The sequence below is a fragment of the Pantherophis guttatus genome, chromosome 2, assembly GCF_059756535.1.
Source record: "Pantherophis guttatus breed Tessera chromosome 2, ASM5975653v1, whole genome shotgun sequence".
In the NCBI taxonomy this organism is placed as follows: domain Eukaryota; kingdom Metazoa; phylum Chordata; class Lepidosauria; order Squamata; family Colubridae; genus Pantherophis; species Pantherophis guttatus.
The window spans coordinates 235,604,775-235,624,304 of NC_142064.1; the positions used below are offsets into that span (position 1 = coordinate 235,604,775).

Below are 19,530 nucleotides of genomic sequence, written 5' to 3' on the forward strand. Positions count from 1 at the left end.
CCAAAGACCTAAGCGGCAAAGCTACACGGAGTCCAAAATCAAACAGAGCTTCAGACTTTAAACTGAACAGAATTAACACTGCTTCCTGCAAAGGTCCACGTGCCTTTGCTCCTCTTTTGACCCTCTTATGGGAGGGTCTAATCATCTCCAAGCTCTACTCCTGAGTTGTCCCTTTTGTTTTAACTGTTCTTGCCTTCTGGCAGCTCTGCGCATTTGCGCACTGGGAACAGGCTCCCCCTGTTCCTCTGCCTTGCTGAGGTCTGACTCTGGAGGTTCCAGAGGCAGCACGTACTTCCCAGATGGCCCTTTCTCTGCCTCCAACGCAGAGCCCTCATCCGACCCTTCCCCAGACTCCAGGACTGGCCCATGTTCCTCCCCAACCTCCTTACTGTCAGACTCTGCTGCCAGCTCCGTAGGCCATTGGTGGACCACAACAACGTGTCTCTGCTGTGTTCCTCTGAATTGGGAGAAATGTGAGAAATGGCATACTATCCTACAAGATGAGAAACCAAAGCTTGCCTAGAAAAGTATGAGCAAGTTTGGGGTAAAACACTAGTGGCATATTAGCCAAAATGTACCAGAGAATGCTTCATGGAGGGACAGATATGATTGATTCTGACAAATCTAGTCTACTTTTTCTCTATCTTATTAAAAGTATTACATGAAAGCTTTTATTGATGAAAACCATGATGGGCAGTGGAAATAAATATCCACAGTACATCTGGTATTTACTTTGACAAATAAAAGAATCAATAAAATTATCTGCCCACTAACCTTAAAAAACAAACATTTTTTGAATAATTTTATTAAGAATTATTTTAGATGCAATTCTAAAACAGATAAAACAAGTACATAATAGAAAATACATTAAAATATTTAAAAATGCAAACCCTTCTCTCCAAGTAAGAAAAAGAAACTTCCCTATTCACCCCCAGCAAGTATATTCAACATTAACAATGTATCATGTCTCTTAAAAACAAGAACAAAAATTAGGGTATTGGGTACGAATCTTCCCAGACATAAGAGGACAATGGGCACTCACTCTCTTGAACAAGTAACCATCTATTGATAATTCTGTCCCTTATTTACATTATCAGGCAACTGGCTGACTCATCACCACATACCCAAAATAAGGTAGTTTCGCAATTCAATAATTGTTTAAATGGAAATATTCTGCTGGTGGTTACTTAATTCTATCAGCACTATGTTATATTAAAATAAAGCTTGCCCCATTTCTTATTTCTCCAGCGTTTAATTTGAAAATTTCAAAACAATTTCTTAAGGTCCATCTTGACAAAAGTCAAAAAGGTATTCCCACACTTTCTTTGAGCAAAGACAGGCATTCAGTCTATCAGAACATCTATCACTCTCAGAATTTTTAAATACTTGGTCAAATTCAAATCTCTTCTAGATTTTCATAACCCATCTGATTGAACAAATGACGTTTACTTCTATGATATATCCTTTACAATACTAAGAGGATATTTCTGCACGTGTGGACGGCCACTCAGTAGAGATTTTGACTCATGAGAGCAATTCAATAACTCTCCAGCCCTTAAAGAAAAGGGTAACAGATATTTCCATACAAGTTGATCTAAGTGCAATTGGAGATAACAAAGTAGCCCCTTGGTATGCATTAATAAAAAGCAGGGTGGAATGTGAGCAATACTTAAAATATATCACTATTCCCTCTTTGCTATTACCCTTAACAAAACTCCGGATGCAATATATGTCCTCTGCTATTTCTGAGAACATTATAAGAAATTCTTTATTCCAAGGGACTTTGCCCATGCTGGGATGGCAGTCTTGAAGACATTTCACATTTTCTTCATTGTTCCATGTAGACTGATGCCTGCTCCAAACTTTTTGATCTTATTCTTCAAATGAAAGCACACTGGCCAGATTGCTTTATGACTGAATTTTTGTTGAAAATTCAAGACCACTGTTCTCTGGCATTTGGGAGCTTTTGCCTGAAAAACAGCTCAGTGGTGTAAATGTTGTCTTCATTCCATTTGCAAAATCTAATTTTTGTCATCTATATGTGTTGGTGTGACCTTCAAGTCAGTGTTGACTTTTGGAGATTGTCTGCAGTAGTCACTGCAGTTTCTTTTTTTAAAAAAAGTTTTTTTTTTATTTTTTTACAAAAGTATCAAATCAATGCGTGAACAGTGTGGCACCTGGGTGTCCAACATTCTAATATAAATAAAACTAGTAAAATTAATCATAATTATTAGATTCAATCAACTTATATATTTCTAATGATACACAATTATAAATTGCAGTCTGTCATTATTCAATTATTCCATGTTTCTCTTTTTGTTACTTTTGTTTTATTATATAAGAGAGTATATACTAACATTCCCCCTTCTCTTATTTCTATCACTTATTCTAACTTTTAATTCTATCACCTTTTACTAAAAAAAACTATCTTTCTATCCTACCTAACTTCTAATCATGTCACCTATTCACTTATTCAGTCCTTAAATTGCCCTTCAGGGAGTGCACTAGTGTCAGATGTTTACATCCCATAGATAGTCAGTTCCATTTAGATAATCCCAAAAGTTATCAAAAGTCTCTTTACATCCCCTTTACAGGTTCAATCTTCTAGCATAACATTCAGAGGTCCCTTTAGTTAAGAAAACTTATTTTCATATTTGGATCTCCAGTATCAAAGGGTAGTTAAAAGTATTCCAATAGATATTTTAACAGTCCTTCATGTAGTTTTTCCTTTCATCAGGAAGTAGCACTCTCAGCTTAAATTTCAGTATTGCCATTTTAGTTGTAGGACAATTATAAAAGCAGAATAAGTTTTGTAAGTAAATGATTCCAGCATTTTAAAATGCCTTCCCAGTACCTCTCCCCAAATTGAGAGTCAAATTTTCTGTACATTTCAAAGTTTGTTATTTTTTTCTTCTACATCCCTCACTGGTAGTTTATCAGAATGCTCTGACATTGCTTTAATAGATAATTCTGAGCAAATAGTTCTAAATTGTTCCTTGGGGTTGAATTTAAAACAAAAGGAAATCCTCTCCCCCAGTTCCAGTCACTGTTCACCTACTTAGCTCCAGCACCAGTCTTAGATGTTCATTGATTGTCCCAGCTTTGTAGCAGCCATCTTTAGCTGCCTCTTCTTCTTGCTCTGACTGAGAGGGAAAAGAAAACCCGGGTCAAACCGGAGAGCTGCAACTCGCCTCGACCTCACAGGGTGCCCCACTTTGCTTCTCCACCCCTACAGGGCAGCTTTGGTTCCTCTCAGAGCCCACAAACAGGGAGAAGTCAGCACAGTGAACGCGGAGACCCGTTCACTGTGTCTGAGGGTGCTACGACGTCAACCGGAAGTCCCATCATTGCAGTTTCTTTAAGGGTTTCTTTTTGGAAGTGTCTTATTTCCAGGGCTGAAAGAGACTGACTGGTCTAAGGTCACCAAGTGTGCTTTGTACCTAAGGTAGGACTAGAACAAAAAGTGTCTTGGTTTCTAGCCTGATGCCTTAACCACTACACCAAGATGGTTCTCTTTGTAAATCTAACTCCCCTTGATTTTAATTACAACTTTTAAACAATTGCTAATTGCTACTTTTTAAAGCCTTATAGCCTGAATTCTGTGCATTATTATTTTTTAATTACATATCTGAGAAAAAGTTCTAATAATTCTGTGTGCAATATGGAGTATTGTTTTTGACCCTTCATAGATGGGACCAGGCTATTTAAGGGATGCCTTTTCCCAATTATCTTTACACATCCCACCAGGTCAAGTGGCTATGCTGAAAATTATGTTCAGTTGTGGTATTCAGCCGATTCGGACTGGTTCAGGTGAACCGGTAGTGGTAACCTGCTGGTGAGCCCGGCCACCCACCCCGGCGCTATTCTGTCCTATTTAGCCACATTTTCTAAGCCGCGCACATGCGTGCAAGCCACATGCATGAGCAAAGTGCACACTCACATGTTTGGTGCGTGGTGAACTGGTGGTAAAATGTGAAACCCACCTCTGGTTATGCTACAATTCCCATCAAAAGAGCTTTATCTGGGTCTCACCACCAAAAGAACTTCATCTGGTGGGATCCAGATGATGTGCCTTTTTTGATGTGGCTTCTATTTTCTGGAACTTCATTACCCTTGAAGTTGTTAGTCTTCCAGAAAGCCCTTAAAACATGGTTTTCCCATCAACCTTGAGATGAGGAGCCTGCGAGGTAGTTGTATGAAATTAAGTGGATGTTCTCTCCTTCAGTTTTGGGTTTTAATTCTTTTATTCCATTTTAAAAGTTTTCCCTGTCCAGTCATGATCTACTCAAGGGGGCAGTGCTCATCTCTTATCTCAGCCTAGAGAGCCTGTGTTTTCTGAGAGACACTTCCATCATCATGTCGCCTGCATGGAAAAATGGAACACACTAACCTTCCTTCCAAAGTGGTAACTATTTATCTACTCACATTTGCATGGTTTTTAACTGCTAGGTTAGCAGGAGCTGGAGCAAATAATGGGAATAATTCACCCTGTTGTGCGATGCTGGGGTGCTGAACAAGGGCTGTCAACTTTCCAACTCATAAACTCAGCATCTTTAACTGCTGAGCCATTGCGCCACCCTTTATTTCAATGAAAGAGAAATAGATACGCTGTTGTGATTGTGAAACTAATAGAATGGAGAAAGCTTTCATATATCTGAATGGGGTAAATACCTGTTATTCTGAATCTGTTCTTGTGGGTTGGAGCATAGGAAGACATTCAGAGAAGTGAAGGTGTACATTCAGGGAAGTGAAGGTGTACATTCAATTGTAAGTGAAAGGACTAAATTTATTTTAAAGAGCATCAGCTGTTCCTATATAGATGGTTATGTTTTTGTTTATGAAAGAAGGAATCCATATGTTGGCAATATGCATGCAAGTAATCACAAAAGAACCAGACTGACTATGTGGGGAAAATATGCAATATTTTAAATGTGATCTGGGGCAAAATATTATTGTGGTAGATGATATGAATAGATGATTGCAAACCAGGTAAGATAATGCAGCTAGTTGGGCCATTCAGATAACCAAGGATGAAGAACAGTGACTGTTTAATAACTGCTTTGAAACAAGTCTAACACCAGCATTTTTAAAAGAAGTACGGTAAGTACTTTTATATGGGCATGTGGCAAATGAATATAAAACGATTGGAAGAAAGATATAAGGATGGAGAACCTGTATATGAGGTACGGTTTTTTATAGTGTGAAGAATAATAAAGAGGTATGGAAGACATAAAAAAAAGTAAGTGTGAAGCTACAATATTTGCAGAAGAATACAATTGTTGTATGGAAAAATATATCGGTAGATAATAATATTCCATTGGAATGAATGAGAAATTAATGTAAGAAAATAAGATGTGACAGTTGCTTCCAATTAAATGAAGAAATATTTTAGTGTCATGAAGAACGTGTAGTTTGGCTGATAGGAAATATTAAAAAAGGTATTTTGGTAGACTGATTTAAAAATCTCATAGGTAAGAAAACGCTGAAAAAAATGAGAACGCACAACCTGGTTTGTCCTGAAAAGGGATTGCGTGACAGGTTATTACTTGTTTGCGCAGGGTTCATGGGTGGGGAAAGGGGAGGCAAATAGAGGCACGTTAATCACCAAACCGTCATATCAGTTGTACAATGATGTACGTGATATTATTTTGACGTCATCTTGACTTCTTAAAGTTACTGGTGCGTGCAGAATGTATGTGTATTCCACACAGAGAGGCAAGAGCATAGAAAGGCAAGGTGCCTACGTGGAGAAAGGCTAGGATGCAGAATGCCTAGCACTTATTTAAGTAACTACAAAGATTCAGCCGACTGAGAAAGGCCCGTGGAAGAACTGCCGGGCTAGTCTCTTCAGAGGGAAAGAAGAACGCGCGCCTTGCCTCCCCCTACCCACAAACGCCACGGACTGGAGTTGTGTTACCTACACCCACACGCGCGTAGCGCGCTTCCTCCTCCTCTGCCAAATTTTCTTCGTGACAAGTGACACCACCTTGTGGAGGGGGTGGGGGGGGGAGGCAAGGCACGCTGAGGGGCGGCGCCGCCCGCAAGACGGCGCGAAAAGAGAAGAAGCCGAGCTAGACGGGCGGCGCGCGTCAAGAAAGCCGGAGCTGCGCGAGGTGCATCAGGGAAGGCGGGCGCGCGAACGTGGGAGAGAAATTCCGGCGCGGCGCGAAAGCAGGTGCTTCCTCGCCCGCGCGCTCGTCCGCTCGCTCGCGGGTTTTGGAGGAGCTGGCTCCGCGCACTCCCGTCTCCGCCCCCGCTCGCCTTCCCTCCCGTCCCCTTGTTAATCTGCCAGCGCTGCGCTGCTTGAGGGCTCCAGAAGAGACGGCGGACGCCGCAAGGAAGAGCCGCCAGGATTATAAACTGCCCTTTGCGTAGTAGGGAAAGCAACGAAGACCCAGGCGAGCCCAGCCGGAGCAGAGCAGGTGGGCGGCGGGAAAGGAGCAGAAGGGCAGGCGGAGAAGGGCTGAGAAGGCAAACTTTTTCCGAAGGGGCGACCCCTAGTGGGGGACGCTGTCCGAACCCGGGTTGCATTTTGCGTCCTGCGGGAGTGAGCACCTTACGGGGCTTCTTCTGGGTGAGTTGCATGGATCGAGGGTGGGAAATCCAGGGTGAGGCGGATAGTACGTTTTATCACCTTCTCTCCCCCCCCATAAACTTTGAAAGTAAAGTTTTTTTGGGGAGGGAGGGGGGCATTTACTGTTTGTTCTAATTAATTAATTAATTTGCCCTATTTGGAGGCTGCCACCGCAGTCCCTAGAGTTCAGAATGGGAGGCAGACTGCGAAACGTTTTCCCTCCCGACCTTATGCGACCGGCACGTACAGGGCAAACCCGTATCTTTAAAGCTGGGTCTTTAAATTAAAGGAGCTCAAGTTTTCTCTCCGCTGCATCTTTTCCTTCAGCTTGATCTTAATTTTCGGGAGGACTTGCGGATGCGTTATGCCTTGAAACGAGCTAATCGTTTTGAGTTCTGCCCCCCACCCCCCCGCCTCTTCTTTGGCTTCCGAAGCTCCCTTTTTAATATTGCCAAGGGAAAATGAAGGCTACCTAATTCCGTTCAGCAAGAAGGAAAAGACTGCAAGAGTGGTTCTTGGAAGCAGCATCTGAATGCAGCATTACAGTATCAGCTCTTGCTTTCATCTCTTCCCCCTCCACCCCTTGTCCTCACTTCATTATGTAAGAATAAATACCTGCAAAAACGAGATTCACCAAAGCTTTATATTGTCTTGAAGGTACAGAGGCAGAGTATATAGGCAGAGTAGAATGAGTCATATAAGAATGCCCAGATATCGTGGGCAGATGTCAATTGTTAAAGTACAATGGCATTTTGTCACTAAATGCCTTTGTAGTAAATCCCAAGGAAGCCCCCAGAGTAACCCCATGCAGCGATACTTTTAATCAAATGTATGGTAGAGTGCAACTAATTCTATTTAATTGAAGGCATAAGATTTGGGGGACTTTTATCATTGGAGCTACCCTGGGGTAGCTCCAACCCCAACAGGGGGCTGAAGTGCTACCCTGTTGTAAATAATGAAGTCCAGAAGGTTATGAATTTGAAATGGTACTCTGCGCTTTTACAGGGTACATTATCCTTATTCTTGTAAATAATGGCTGGAGTGTAGGGAAACTTAGTTAACTTGAAACCGTAATGTACAGAGGAACATGTAACAACAAGAAGAACCTTGATCATCTCTTGTTGCATTGTCAGTTTAAGCTCACCTAGAATTTAAGCTCACCTAGAACAGAATGGGAAAATTCTCTCTTCAAGTGTTTTTATCTTATCAGGAATTAGAAGTGAGAACTGTCCTTAGCCCATAGCATCATCTATGCATAAGAAGTGCTTGCTTTATTTTAAAACTTTAGAAGTGATTTATAAGGGAATAATAGTTCCCTCGTGGATGTATTTTTAATATTTATGATAAATAACAAGATTGCATTATCAAATATATTTTATAAAAAACTTTTTTAAAAAAATTCTCATTTCCTTATATACCACATTTTGCTAGCATGAGTTATACAGGAGGAAAACGTTGCTCTGCATGAATTCATTTTTTAATGCTAGTTTACAGACAGAATCTCTCTTTTGGCTTTAGCTTGATTGAGCACTAGGGGTCACATGTTTTCTGCTGTTGATTAAAAAAATCCTTTTCATGAACTGTGACTTTATTTTGTTGAATACAGTTGGGAAGGTTTGAAAAAAACAGACTTGCTAACACTTGTCAACAAGGCAACCTGAGAGTAAATTAACTTTGTTTTGTGTTTTTGCCAGCTTTGGACAGGAATCACCAATAACATATTTGCTTCAGTAGTTTAGTATTTTTTTCATTCATTGCAGTTTGTTAACAGTTTGTATAGTTTTCAGATGAATAGCTCCAGTTACAATGTTCAGGAATCTTCCTCTGTGGTTTATGATTTAAGTCTTAAGCATATCCAGCAAGACATGTTTTTTAAAAGCCTTCTTTATTAGATTATTTTTTTTAAAAAAATATGGTTTTATCTGTTTGCTCATTTTTTTGCTGAATTTTGTTTTGCACTCTGCTACATTGAATTATATTTTGTTGCAATGGTAGATTAATTAGCATTACTATGGATTTTTAAAAAACTGCATTGGATAGAGTGGCTTTGAATAATTCATGCTTTCCTGGACTGGATCACAGTTGACTTTCTATGGCATTTTGTTGCAATTTTTATTTAAATATATGGGAACAAGGTCTATTTAATTCAAAAGAGTTTATTTCTGGTTACCAAGCTTACCTCTATATGCATGGAATGGCTTTAATCTCTATGCTGTTACTTGGAGGTAAAGTCTGCTGAATTGTATAGTACTGTATTCAAAATATATAGGTTTGCACTGCTGTACATATTTTCCCACAGGTTGAGTATAGTTACAGCAACATTCCATCCTGATTTCTTCCTAAATTAGCAGATTCTGTTTTATATGCTGATAATCCCAAACATAGTCTTTAACAATAGTAAAGAATTTCAGATTGGTAACTTGTTTGTATTCATGCAAAAAGTATGAATGGAGCAGACCAGAATTCTGACTGTTCATATGGAAATTTTTCAGCTTGAAAACCCTCCATGCATTCTCATACATTGTTGTAGACTTGCAAATTGTAGATGTTCAACAATTGTAGATGTTGCAAATTCAGCCTTCATTTGCTGCCCAAAGTTCCACTGATAGATGGATGGTTATATAAACCTATTTAATAAATACCTGTATTATACTATTTTGGGGTCCACGTTTTATAGGCAGTTTGGAAACTTGTTGACTGAGAACATTGCACACAGAGTTTCCATATAAGAATTATCTAAAATTATTACAGGAATTGTTTCAAGAAGTAAGAATTTCTAACAAATGTTCAATCTCTTTTTTTATCCCACTGCAAATAACATTTGTGGGTTGCCTGCCGACAGGTGTGGAAATGTATTCTAAAGAAAGCTTGGCTTCAAAAGCTTATTAAAAAAATAAACTTTAAAAATAGTGCTTGACAGAAACTGAAGCTAGAATATTAACTCTTAACTTGCAGGTAAATTATTAATCATTGAAAAATGTCATGTCTCAAAGTTGGGACACAACTAGGCTTCGTAGTTTTTCAAAGTACAAAGTAAGTGATTTAGGAAGACAGACTTTTTGGTATTTTCAGATCTGTTTCCATATGACTTTTAGAGTACAGTTCTTATTTAGAAATATGTAAGGCTTTAAATACTGCAATTTCTGAATATTTTCAATTAGCATTGAGATTGGATAGGGTACAGACAACATCTTGTGATTCTGTAGAACTGGGCACATTTCTGTGGGGGGAATAAAGTGAGTGGCATAATACTCTTGCCACTCCCTCCACCAGTTCTGGAGCATCAGAAATTTTTTAGAACAGATTGGGAGGCATGTTCAATATTAAAGGAAAAGAGATAAGGCTTTGATAAGGTTTTGATGAAGACAATGAGATTTCACCTGCATTGATTTTTTTTCAAGCTGTAGTAGCTTGAAAATCATAATTGCATTGCTTTCCTTTCCCCAAAACAAAAAAAAGATTTGAGTTCTTATATATTAAAGATGCATAATGAAATCTATTTCTGAATCCCATGGGATTGAAGCCAAATAGAATTTGGAGTAGAGACCACTCAGTGCTCTTTAATATTCCTCTTGTTAGGATTAGCTGAATTTTTTTTATATAAATTGGATTGCTTCCTAACTGTATTTGAACCTATACATTTATCATTATGGAATAGAATTATCAGATAAATCTGGCTGTAATTAATTAATCTCAGCTAAATTTACATCGGATTTGTGAAAAAATACTATGGTTGGGACTAATTGATATTTTTTAGGTTACTCAGAAATATATGAAAAAAACAAGTATCAATATGTATTTGTAAACATGAATGATCCATGTTGTTTTGCATGCATCAGTTTAATTTCTATGTATTTTTTATCAAGTTATTCTGCTTTGTTTGCATGAAATAAGTATCAGCATTACATGCATGATTATGTAACTTATTGCCTATAGCTATCATAAAATGATTTGTTTCCTTGATATACCTCTGGTGGTTGTGAGTACTGAAAAATAATGCATGCTCAAATCTATATTGCTTGTGGTCTTACTGGGAAAATTAATTTTGTCTGCTAATATTTAAAAAAAATACAGAGTTACCAAACAGTTACATAGAGATTACCTCTATATGTTTCTGTCTGAAAAAAAATTATAGATCCGTCTATTTTTCCATCCATCCATCCATCCATCCATCCATCCATCATCACTCCTCTATCTATGCAACATTGCTGACAAGAACACAGTTTCCTATCATTTCCTTCCCATAGCAACCATTCAGTGCTCAAAACTTATGCAGAAAATTGGAAATAACTGTTGAATGAAATATACTACAGTTCAGATGAGAATTGCTAAAAAGGCGTGGGGTGCCTTTGAAGGTACATACATTCTAGTAATAGCATGGGGAAGTGTACAATTCTATTTTGTTTTGTTTTATCACATCTTTTGTAAGAAGAAATCATTTTTATACTGACTTTTTCTCTTCCAAGACTACCTATTCAGCTTTGATTGTAGAATCTGTAGATTTAATAAGCATTCCTCTTAATCCAGGTCAGGTCATTCATAAAAGTATTAAAATGTATCATGGCATCCTATATAATATCACACTTTAATTTGAGGAGGAACCCAATCTTCTCTGTGCTCTTCCTATTCCTGTAATTCAGAAAATATGGCCACTGTCTTCTTTGGAATTTAATCCAAAGAATTATACAAAGTTTTGAATATCATAGTTCTATCAAAGGAAAAATGGAAATATTTTGAAGAAAGGTGAAATGCAATATAACAATTTGGACTGGAGGATTAAAATAGGTTTTCTTTAATCTATTAAAAGTCCAGGAGCAAAGATCAAATCACTTCATATAACTTCAGTATCAAAGGACTAATAGCGGATTTAGATATAGATGCTCCGTTTCTGATAAAAGTTTTATTTGTTTAATGGAGATCAGGCTTCTTCAACTGCTAAATCAGATTTTGGAAGCATAAGAGAATTTGTAGTGCCCTGTTCATGCGTGTAATTTAAAACACCACAAATATATAACAAATACAACTGAGCACAGTTCATTTTTTCTTCCTATATGTAGGAAGTATTCTCTAGTTGTAGGCTCGTATAAAAAAATTATATTCTTGTATTTTGAGTGAACAGAATATTGTTTGAAAGGCCTTTTTATATATTTTAAAGGATAAAATGCCGTATAGAACTTTTAAGTGTTATTAAAAATTTCCTGGACTTTATTATCTTTAGGTGTGCACCATATTTACAAGTCTGTACAAATACATTCTAAAACAAATTGCTAAATGATATATTAAACTGCAAGAACGAAGTGGAAAGCTTTTGATAGTTAGTGGTTCAAAGAGTTGGTTCCTGGATTTTAGGGCAACTTAAGAAGTTCCTTAATGCTAATCAAAACCTTTGGCATTAACATAAAGAGACAATTCAGTGCTTCCTAACAATAACACTTGATGGCACTCTCTGCAACTGTATCCCTTATTTAAGAAATAATAAAGGATCTGTACTGTGTGGAGAGTTAGCGTATGGTAGTAACGGATGATTGAATATAGTGACATATTTATTTTTATTCTGTCTTTATTATTTTTTAATAAATAACTCAAGATAATAAATTTATATAAAAAAGCACTGATTGAGAAATAATTTCAAATATGAAATTTTGTACCCTGTTATTTTTTATGGGAGTTTAGCTCTGTCTGATGTGTTTATTATGTATTTTTATATTTGTTAAACTTTGTTTTTCAAAGATTCCCTAAGCAGTTTATAAAATAAATAAAATCAATAAAAAATTGTCTATTACATACATTACAAACTCATGAAATACATTTTAATTAAAAAAATAGCAGTCAAAATTTGATAAGTTCTTGACTGCTATCCAAATGGCAACATAATAGTTTCCTCAAAAATATAATTCTGCAGATACTACCATTAGTGAAAGCACTTTTCCTAGCATGTGAAGAAAAATGTCTATCAATTATTTAAGCAAAGGAAGATGTTGAGGTGAGAAAGGTTTCACATATGTAGTTTTGGTATTGCACTCAAGATTTCTATTAGTATTGGTACTACCTGAGCCGTGGTGGCACATTGGTTAGAGTGCAGTACTGCAGGCTACTTCTGCTGCCTGCTGGCTGCCTGGAATTTGGCAGTTCAAATCTCACCAGGCTCAAGGTTGACTCAGCCTTCCATCCTTCCGAGGTCAGGTAAAATGAGGACCCAGATTGTTGGGGGCTAGATGCTGACTCTGTAAAGCCACTTAGAGAGGGTTGTAAAGCACTGTAACGTGGTATATAAGTGTAAGTGCTATTACTACCTTTGCTTTCTTTTACCATGTAAATATTACTAAATGCACACCAACACACTGGGTGTGAAACAAATCCAATTTGAAGAATTACAAGTCTTCTGTATTTTTAAATCAATGAAGTGCTTAAGTAGTCTTCTGAAGTATCATCACATGTAATGCAGTAAATTAGTTAACCTGGTATATATTAATAGAATTATCATAGTTTTAACCAAGCTTTCTTTTTCTGCTAGAAATTGTGGCTAACTACAAGACTTCTAGGAGTCTTGTGGTTAGTCTTGATTACTGATAGAAGGCCTTGATTACTGATCTCTTGTTATAAAAATATGAAGTCTTTTTTTGGAAGGAATGAAGATCAGAATGAGTGCTGTCTTCCTCAGCAGACAAATGGATCTGTTTTGGCTTACTGTCAGTTCATCTTCCATTCCAAATAATTACTGTGAAAGCAAAGGTAGTACTAATAGAATAACATATTGGAAGGGACCTTGGAGATCTTCTAGTCCAACCCCTTGCTTAGGCAAGAAACCCTATACCACTTCAGACAAATGGTTATCCAACCTCTTCTTAAAAACTTCCAATGTTGGAGCATTCACAACTTCTGGAGGCAAGTTGTTCCACTGATTAATTGTTCTAACTGTCAGGAAATTTCTCCTTAGTTCTAGTTGCTTCTCTCCTTGATTAGTTTCCACCCATTGCTTCTTGTTCTGCCCTCAGGTGCTTTGGAGAATAGTTTGACTCCCTCTTCTTTGTCGCAGCCCCTGAGATATTGGAACACTGTTATCATGTCATCCCTAGTCCTTCTTTTCATTAAACTAGACATACCCAGTTTCTGCAACTGTTCTTCATATGTTTTAGCCTCCAGTCTCCTAATCATCTTTGTTGCTCTTCTCTGCACTCTTTCTAGAGTCTCCACATCTTTTTTACATCGTAAAAACTGGATGCAGTATTCCAAGTGTGGCCTTACCACACTTAGTCATAGGCACCTTGGGTGCAATCCCAAAACAATTGGAACACCATTTCAACATTGTCGGCATTGACAGATTCACCATCAGTCATAGAAAATGACGTCTTAGAAAATGAACAAGCTAAATTGCTCTGTGACTTTAGAATCCAAACAGACAGGCACCTACTACATATTTACACACTTATCAGTTGTGGATATGAAAGACAAAAAAGTCTGGATAGTGGACGTGGCAGTACCTGGAGAGAGCAGAATAGAATAGAAAGAACTGGAGAAGATCACAAAATACAAAGGCAAATAGAAATAGAATGACTATGGCAGAAGCAACAGCGGTATTATAATAATAGGTGCCTTGGGTGCAATCTCCAAACAACTGGAATATCACTTGAACACTATTGCCATTGACAAATCACCATTAGTCAGCTTTATTCGGAACAGCTTTCATCCTGTGATGATATCTGTAATACTATCAACATCCAGATCTGCCTATTCCAGTTCTTAGAAACGACTCGATAGGTAGACAAAAATGCCAAATCCAGTCTGAACATCTGGTTGACTCTGCAATGAACCATAATAGTAGTAGTAGTAGTAGTAGTAGTAGAAGTAGTAGTAGTACCATGCCATATTTAACAATTGTTGATAAGAGAAAAAATAGTGGGCGAGGCAGTACTTAGACATATCAAAGTAGAAGAAAGAGAACTGGCAGAGATTACAAAATAGAATGACCTGCAAATAGAAATAAAATGACTGTGACAAAGGAAAGCAAAGGTGGTACCAAAATAGATGCCTTGGGTGCAATACCAAAACAACTGAAGCACCATTTGGACAATTGACAAAAATTACCATCAGTCAATTGCAAAAGGCAGCTTTACTTAGAACAGCTTACATCCTGCGACAATACCTTTAATACCATTAAATTTCCACATTTGCTTATCTCAGGTCCTTGCCAAATCCATTCTAAACATCTGTCTGTGCAATAAACCATTTTTTTAAAAAAACAACAGCCATCCAGGAATGTTATTGATAGCCTAGTTCCACATATTCAGATGAATATTAAAAAGGAATGTGATTTAGAAGAGAATTCTATGTACCTAATGATGTAAAATGCCATGGATTCAATTTAAGTTTTTTTTCCCTCCAAACTCCACTTAAAGTCAAATACCTCTTTCAAGCGTGGAGAGCTTTTTCAAAACAGAAATGAAAACTGAGGAGACATCACATAGAATTCAGCACTGATTTGTTCCTCTCTTCCTGCCTTTCACTTGCAATGAAGTTATTTTGTATGTGTATATTCATTAGAATGATTATAAAAATTAATGTTCTTGATACAATATTTCAGCTTTCTTTTTCATTAAGGGTACAATTAGAGTTTATAGAACTAGTGTTTCTAGTTCATAAAAATTCTAAAATGCAATTTGTGACTTGACATAGCAGGAAATATTTTGCACTGACATTTATTATCCTGAATTATGCATTTAATAGAAGTTGAGTAAATTATTCTTGGTTTTATATAATTGTGTTGGCTATTTATGATTAGATGGCCAGTGTACTTATTTTATATTAATCAAATTTAATAAAATTGGCAAAGTAACAGAATGCTGTAACAATGTTTATTGCTTGAAAATGTAATATTTCTGGGACTAAGGTTCTCTTCATATCTGATTATATTGATTTTTAAAATATATTTTATGTTTTGCTTTTTCATTATAATTTGTAAATACAAGGGCATTTTTTCTCTACTTCATAAATTGGTAATCTTGGTTGCAGAATCGAATTTCACTGTTTGAGTTGGGCAGCTAAATAAATTTGTTTAATAAATGAATAAATAAATAGTATAAGTAAATACTTTTTGTGCTGTCCCACGTGGAAACATTAATTGCTTCCCTTATCCCACTGGGTCAGTATTCTATACCAAATGCTGATGTTCTTAGAAAATGAAACCTGTATAGGTGAAATTATCTTGAAAGTCAGGTGAGTTTAAATTGAGGTTTTTTAAAAAAAAAACATTCAACTATTAGCTTATAAAATGTATTTAAGACATAATAAATAAATAAAATTCCCAAGCTATGTTATTTATGAATTTGCAAAATTAACCCAACACATTTTAATTGGATTCTGTTCCATAAGCTTCTGAGGTTAGTAGCCTAAACTTTCTTATGGTATGATCTTGTTATCTATATTTTTGAGTGCCACACCTGACATCTTTTCCCTAGCCCAAATTTATGAGAGATTTAGTGCCCTCGTATCCTGTGTTACTTTTTGGTAAATTAATAGAAAAAAAAATGAAATAAATTCTATAGTACAATTTCTTGGTTCTGTAAATTTGAGTGTGCAGCTAGAGAAATCAGCTATTTTTCTCCTCCCTTTGGGGAGCTGGATTGATCTCACAAGACATAAATAAAATCAATCTTTACTTTAAAAATATGAAAAGACAAAATTAAATGAAATCTCTTTGGGGCTTTAAGTATTCACAAGCACGTATTTATTGGCAAAAGAGATAAAAATAACAGTTGTTCAAATCTTAGAAAGTAACTTGAAAGGATCTTCTGTTGAAGAAAACATAAGGTGCTGTGCAAACAACAAAATTATGCTAATCTGCTCCTAATTTAGAGGTATCTCTGCAGTAAAGGGGTTCTACATTGCAGAAAATGCACATGTACTATTGTATAGATAACATAAGTACTACTGACAGTATTCAGTTCTAATACAAAAAAGAATATAACATTAATTTTAAACAACGTTTCTAAACATTTTTATCAATCATTTAAATCAGGGATCCCCAACACCCAGGCAGTGGCCCACCACTGGACCTTGAGCCAATTCTGGGCTGCAGAAATGGTAGGTGGTACATACTTGCGTCCCCACTTGTGTGAGCAGTGAGCAAACACGTCTGTGTGCTCTATTTGAAAGAGTTTGTGCTGCTCGTGCAAATGCGCACTTACCCATTGCTGACATAGAACCATCCCCTTTCTCATCCCCCCCCCCCAATGGTTTGCAAAGCCAGAAAGATTGGGGAACTCTGACTTAAATTATTTTTTCTTCTGTTTCAATTATTTCTGTACTTTTCCAGGTATCCGAAAGATTCTAGTCTAGGTTGCTGGTGAGAGGAAGTAAACCTAATACCTCTTCTCAAAGTTGGTTTCCAGCTTCTGCCTCTGTTTAAAATCATATTTTTTTCTGATGAACTGAAATAGATGTTTGGAGATTAATCTCCTTGAGTATATGATATCAGTTGGTTTGTAGTCTGATTGAGATGTAATGTTGATAGCGGTGAGCAAATGTGGAGTGGAGGCTTGGTTGCCAGTTCACTAATTCAGTGATCAGAATTTTCTGTCTTTGGTCCTTTTCACGTTGATTTTACTTTTTTGTTTTGGATCCTTTCATTCTAACCTGAATAACTGGATTTTGAACATGTAAATTTAATAAATAGCCCACTTGAAAATATAAACATATTGCTTGTGGTCATGAGTTACAATAAATTATATACATTTACCCATTCTTCATTGTTTATATTTCAAAAATCTCAACATCTGGCTAAACATTCAACCATGATAATACTAAAGAGACAGAAGGGCTAATTCTGGTTGTACAAGGCCAAGCCTTAAGAACAAATGTATACAAAGCCAAAATAGAAAAGCAACAGATAAGAAATATCACTTCTGCAAAGAAGTTGGAGAAACAGTGAACTACCCAGTTAGTTGCTGCAAGAAGTTTACATATATTGACTACAAACAACAGCATGACAAAGTAGCAACAATTAGATTATCTAATTAACATTATCTAATTAACATTAGAATATCTGCAAGAAATACCATTTGTCTATAACCAACAACTGATGGCACAGACAACATAGACAAAGTAATAGAAAATGAAAAAGCTAGTGTTCTGAGATGTTAGAATAAGCTCCTGCCACATAACATACTTGTCAATAGGAAAGACAAAAAAAAATCTGGATAGTGGATGTGGCAAGTACCTGTAGACAGCAGAATAGATGACAAAGAACTGCAAATAGAAATAAATCAACTAAGGCAAAAGAAATCAAAGATGGTACCATTAATAATAAGCACCTTGGGTGCAATCCCAAAGCATCTGGAAAACCACTTGAACACTGCTGGCATTGACAAAATCACCATCAGTCAATTGGAAAAGGCAGCTTTACTTGGAACAGCATACATCCTAATCAATTAGGAATTAATACTATCAGACATGAACATCTGCCTATCCTAAATCCTTCAGTAAGGGAATAAAAATGTAAATCCAGTCTATTCACTTGGCTGACTGTGTGACAAACCATAACAATAATGAGTTATTAATCATTTATCCAGGTCATTAATATGTTTAATATCAGTATGGAACCACTGGATGAAATCATCTGTCAGCTTGGTCATTAAGTCATTAATTCAGAACATATCCAATGGTAGATCTCAGTCCAGGCTGCTCAGGTGACGCTGTTAATGCCTAGACCCAATGCTTGGAGGCTGCTTGGTTATGGATAATGAGGAAAAGACTGTGTGGTTGGACTCCTTGGAGATGGGATTTTTTTTTAACCTTTGGTCTTAAATGCAGTTTTTTGAGATACTGTGCAACTTGAGCCTTTTTCTAGACTTACAACTGCTAATCAAAGAGATTATCACTCATATCCTAGACACCCAACAGTTGAACCTCTTCATGATATTCCTCCAATCTGTAAATTTAGGAACATTGTTAAAACATAATTAAGGGTATTCTGACAATTTTTCCAGTGTTGGTATCAGGTTGCAGATGTATAATTTCCTGAGTCGTCTTCCCTCCATTTTTCAAAGACAGGGTCAGTAATTAAGACTTAGGAGAGCTCATTTTTGAGTAAAAATGGAAAGTGAAAATTATGGGTTAACATCAACTGTTAAGTAGATAAACATAGTATCAACCACCATGCATAGTAAACATATAATTAAATAGTAAAGTAATGAAGATAAGAGGATTATTCTTTATTATTTAGAAAGAAAAATTAATAAATATATATTTATTTCCTAAAACATTTGCCTACTATGTAATCTATATTTTTAAAATGACTGATTTAAAATAATCTGACCTAGACTTAAAACACATACCATTTTAGTCCCAAAGAATGTAAAAAATAAATATTAGAAACATCTTCAATCCAAAGGCATTTGAATGTGTTGGCTCACTTTAATGAAAATATAAATAAAATGTTCTTATCCATAATTAGTCAACAGAGGCTAAATTTGGACAGATGAGAAGAAAATGAATATTATAAATAATGTTATAATATTATGTAGAAAAGGATTTGAACATTTCCTAAAGAGCTAGAATCACATCTTCCATTTTCTGTGAATATGTATATGTATTACATATCACTATTGCACCATAGTGATTGCATTATCTGACTTTTTTTCAACTACTTTCATATTATATTTCTGATACTCTGATATTGATACTCTGAGTCTTATAGCTAATTGATTAATTGCTAAACAACATAACATAAGAGTTGACACTTAGTAACTAGATGGAAAAATGGTTGTAGCACCTTTATTCCAGTAATGTCTTTGATCCTATCAGTTTTATCTTTTGTTTTCTTACTTTTTTCCTTTCTCTCATTTATAACAAGCATAATTGTTTTTTGAATCCATTATCTCATATACCCAAAATATGTGACTTTCTACTAGTTGACCATCACCTCAAGAAGGCAATCAGTTGATATGATCCAGGAATTA

General features: G+C 36.4%; 1 protein-coding gene across 2 annotated transcripts in view; it reads left to right on the top strand.

Moving 5' to 3' along the window:
* Positions 1-6,042: 6,042 nt before the first annotated feature.
* Positions 6,043-19,530, top strand: part of CNTN3 (contactin 3) — a 174,800-nt gene continuing 161,312 nt past the window's right edge. Inside the window, exon 1 of one of the 2 annotated variants that reach the window (XM_034440553.3) lies at positions 6,043-6,574. The gene's annotated coding sequence lies outside the window, so the exon portion shown is untranslated. The remainder of the gene's footprint in view (positions 6,575-19,530) is intronic. The other variant, XM_034440555.3, reaches the window with a different exon arrangement.